Genomic DNA, 5,544 nt, shown 5'->3' on the forward strand with positions numbered 1-5,544 from the left:
GCCCACTACGAGCTCAGAATAACTAAGGTTTTAAGACTAGATTCATGGCCTCTCTCCTAGAGGGCCGACAGATTAGCTCATGAAACAGGACCCATCTCAAATTTACATTGATATTTTCATGTTGTCATAGTTTCCCAACACCACTATTTATTTTTATTTTTCACATATACTTTGATTGATTGAGAATGTTCAATGTAACATACAGGAATCAGAAAACAAGTAATTATATTTTTTGGTGTACTACACTTTTTTCTTTGTGAAGCTATCGAGACATGGTACCTGTGCCTCTTAAATGTATGAAAATTAAAGAAAGTAGGAAATTATACACTTATATATACATATATGTTATTCTGCCACTTATGTTACGTATATGTGATGTCTCAGTAGTGTTTGTGACTAGCAGGTGCACTGAATGAACTGATTAGGTGAGTGACAGGTGGAGGAGACAGGGTAGAAAGTGACGGAGCTGTGGCGAGGCTTATTTCTTTTTTCATCCTAAAACTATCTGTACTGGTAGTAATTTACCACTAAACGACGTCGGGGGATTTCACAAACACCGTCATCACCTGTGTGTCAGCACTGCACGAGCACTAGGCGGAGGAGGAGGAGGAGGAGGAGGAGGAAGGAGCGCGGCTTGTGGGCGCCGCGGAGCATTTCGGTGAAATTCTCACAAGAACTCAAATAAATGCCCCGTCGAATGTCAAAACACATTTGGGGGGATTTGATGACAGTGCGAGTAATAGTTATTCTAAAATTTTGATGAATGAAGAAACAATTGTGCTCCAGCAGAAGGGGCTTAAACAGCCTCCAATAAACGCAGTGGCAAAGACTACACCATGCCCAGCTGTTTTGGTAATGAATAAGAGTTAAATAGATATTGTTCGTTGAATTTGAGCTATTCCAAACCTTTACTTAGCAGTAGTTGATTTCACCACTCTCATGTAGGATTATGTACCGAGCACCGGTGCCATATTGGTGAAATGAAATGACAAAAATGACACAAATGACTATATGAACATCTATTTATTGAACTTTAACAAAACTGAAAAGTGCAAATGTAAAACAAATCTTTTTTGTGGGATTTAGTCCAGCGCTTCTTTAATGTGTCTTGTCCATATATTGAAGCAATAATGATAACAAATAATAAATAGTAAATGCTTTATATAGCCACATATTAAAATAAGAAAAGCTTCCGAAGCATCACGGCCGAGGTGAAAACATGGGTATTTTCTTTTAGTTCGTCCGTAAACTTACATTTACGTTTCGGCATGGCTGCAGATGTCATGTGCTGTAAACAATGCAACTAGTGGAGGCGGCAAAGTGCTCAGTGTTGCCAGATTGGAAATGGTGAAGTATCGTACCAAAGGCTCAAAATGGTCGTATTTGGAGGATAATTATCGTGTGTCTGGCAACATTGAGATCGGTCGACCAATGACTGTTCTCTCTACAGTCAGAGCTCGCGAAAGAAGGTGGAACGTAAGCGAGACACCATTTCCAAAACTGGTAAGGGCGTAATAACTACTTTGTGAAAGACCCAGAGAAACACAAATATACGACGAAGCAAAATCCCGGACGTTTTTGGAATCTCTGCCGGACGCATTTTTTAGGTCTCAAAAGGAGGACATGTCCGGGGAAAAGAGGACGTCACCCTAATTAAACAGTCTGATAACTCTGTCCTCGCAGCAGCTAACGATAGCTCACCGCTTGTGTAGCTACAGCAGCTAGCTAGCCATCTACCTTCTATTCGTATTTATTTTTCTACACAATAGAAAAGCGATGTGCTCTCGTGCCTCCTGCAGCTCTTCTGTGTTGCACGTCAATACTTTGAGACAAACAACGAGCGTCAATCTAACGTAAATTCTTTTAAATAAATGTCTTTAGTTCCTGCACAATGAACATGAATCTCAAATTAAATGATTAATATTCCCCAAATTCCAATTAACTACACTTCCGCTGTTACAGAGGGGAAACACTGTAATCATACTGTAAACTTTCAAAAGTTCATATATTGTGCATAGTTTGAAGTGAAAAAAAACGTTTCTTCAATTGTGTTTGGGTTCAGGCTCTGCTTAGGATCGGTATCGGAAAAACCCAAACGATACTCATCCCTACTCTCATGCGCGCTCAACGTGAAGCTAAAGCCAGCCGCTGGTTAGCTTAGCATGAAGACTGGAGACAAGAGGGCTCGAAAGGGATGTTTAAAAATCAGGATTCAACAGTTTACAAATTTCCGACTTGATGAAATAATGGACAAAAATCGTTCTTTATTTATTCTTAAAGTGTTTGCTTTCAAGATCAAGATGGGTTCATAGAAAAAAACAAGTAGAGCAAAGTGTTTTATGCACCATGTCAAGTGGATGAGCTCCATCAATACAAATACACCGTCTACACACACACATTTACTCTAAAGGCTCATTTGCATATTGTAGATACCTTCACTGTAACCATAGAGACGTTACATCATGATGGAACATTTCTCCATGTTCCAAGTTCTATGCTCCGTTCACCACAGCATAAGAACACAGTCTGTTGCACATCCAGTCAGTCAGTTTCAAACCTCGCATCTACACACTGAAGTTTTCCGGACCTACACTTGCAGAAAGCAACCATGTAATGCCTCAGGACTCTGTAGAGGGGACGAAGGACGCGTTCTGCTGCACTTAACAGAGCTCAAGGTAAGTGAGGAATCCAGACAGGCTGCAGCCTTACTGCTGTGAATGATGTATTGGTCTATCGGGTGGAGAAGGCTGTGATTTAGAGCTAATACCCTAAGATAAACCTCTGATTCCTGCTGTTGTCCTGTAGGTGTACACAGAGACGCATTAACATATAAAAGTACTTACACAGAGACGCACTAACATATAAAAGTTATTTGAGGAAATTGCACTTCTGAGTTTGTACCCTATGGTTGAATGCACTTATTGTAAGTCGCTTTGGATAAAAGCGTCAGCTAAATGAAATGTAATGTAATGTCAAAAGTACTTACACAGAGACGCACTAACATATCGGTATGCACAGAGACTAGCTAAAGATAAAAAGCAAATACAGAAATACAGTTTAACAACCACAAATATATAATGTAGATTTACACATCCAAACAAACATGAAATAATTAAAATGTGCATCAAATTAAAATAATTGGATCTATGAATCTTGTCTCACATCCTGATGATCCTCCTCACGTCTCTTCTCCTTGTCTGCAGACCAACGAGACGCCATCAGGACGCCACGTCAACGGGACGCCATCAGGACGTCACGTCAACCCCTCAGGAGCAAATCCAGATCTACGCATGACACACACACACACACAGATGTACACACAGACACACTAACATTTGGTTCTAAACAAAGACACACACTAACATTTAGATGTACACAAAGACACATTAATATTTAGATGTACACACAGACACACTAACAATTAGATCTACACACAGACACACTAACAATTAGATGTACACACAGACACATCCTGATGACCCTCCTCACGTCTCTCCTCCTTGTCTGCAGACCAACAGGACGGCATCAGGACGCCACGTCATCGGGACGCTACGTCATCGGGACACCATCAGGACGCCACGTCATCGGGACGCCATCAGGATTCCATCAGGATGCCGTGTCAACCCCTCAGGAGCAAATCCAGATCTACTCATGACACACACACAGATACTCAGAGACACACTAACATTTAGACACGCTGGCGAATTTAGATGTACAATTTGATGTACACATAGACACACTAACATTTGGTTCTAAACAAAGACACACACTAACATTTAGATGTACACAGAGACACATTAATATTTAGATGTACACACAGACACACTAACAATTAGATGTACACACAGACACACTATCATTTGGTTCTAAACAATGACACACACTAATAGTTAGATGTACACAAAGACACAATAACAATTAGATATAAACACAGACACACTGTCATTTGGTTCTAAACAAAGACACACACTAATATTTAGATGTACACAAAGACACGATAACAATTAGATGTACACACAGACACACTATCATTTGGTTCTAAACAATGACACACACTAACATTTAGATGTACACACAGACACACTAACATTTAGATGTGCACACACACACTAACAATTAGATGTACACACAGACACACTAACAATTAGATGTACACACAGACACACTAACATTTAGATGTACACAAAGACACATTAATATTTAGATGTACACACAGACACACTAACAATTAGATAGACACACTATCATTTGGTTCTAAACAATGACACACACTAATATTTAGATGTACACAAAGACACAATAACAATTAGATGTACACACAGACACACTAACAATTAGATCTACACACAGACACACTAACAATTAGATGTACACACAGACACATCCTGATGACCCTCCTCACGTCTCTTTTCCTTGTCTGCAGACCAACAGGACGCCATCAGGACGCCGCGTCAACCCCTCAGGAGCAAATCCAGATCTACTCATGACACACACACACACACACCCACACACACACACACAGATGTACTCAGAGACACACTAACATTTAGACACGCTGGCAAATTTAGATGTACAATTAGATGTACACACAGACACACTAACATTTGGATCTAAACAAAGACACACACTAACATTTAGATGTACACAAAGACACATTAATATTTAGATGTACACACAGACACACTAACAATTATATGTACACACAGACACACTATCATTTGGTTCTAAACAATGACACACACTAATATTTAGATGTACACAAAGACACACACTAATATTTAGATGTACACAAAGACATATTAATATTTAGATGTACACACAGACACACTAACATTTGGTTCTAAACAAAGACACACACTAACATTTAGATGTACACAAAGACACACACTAATATTTAGATGTACACACAGACACACTAACAATTAGATGTACACAGAGACACACTAACATTTGGTTCTAAACAAAGACACACACTAATATTTAGATGTACACAAAGACACAATAACAATTAGATGTACACACAGACACACTAACAATTAGATGTACACACAGACACATCCTGATGATCCTCCTCACGTCTCTTCTCCTTGTCTGCAGACCAACAGGACGCCGTCAGGACGCCACGTCATCGGGACGCTATGTCATCGGGACGCCATCAGGACGCTACGTCATCGGGACGCCATCAGGACGCCACGTCATCGGGAAGCCATCAGGACACCACGTCATCAGGACGCCATCAGGACGCCGCGTCAACCCCTCAGGAGCAAATCCAGATCTACTCATGACACACACACACACCCACACACACACACAGATGTACTCACAGACACACTAACATTTGGTTCTAAACAAAGACACACACTAACATTTAGATGTACACAAAGACACATTAATATTTAGATGTACACACAGACACACTAACAATTAGATGTACACACAGACACACTATCATTTGGTTCTAAACAATGACACACACTAATATTTAGATGTACACAAAGACACACACTAATATTTAGATGTACACAAAGACATATTAATATTTAG

The sequence above is a fragment of the Gasterosteus aculeatus genome, chromosome 6 (assembly GCF_964276395.1).
Source record: "Gasterosteus aculeatus chromosome 6, fGasAcu3.hap1.1, whole genome shotgun sequence".
In the NCBI taxonomy this organism is placed as follows: Eukaryota; Metazoa; Chordata; class Actinopteri; order Perciformes; family Gasterosteidae; genus Gasterosteus; species Gasterosteus aculeatus.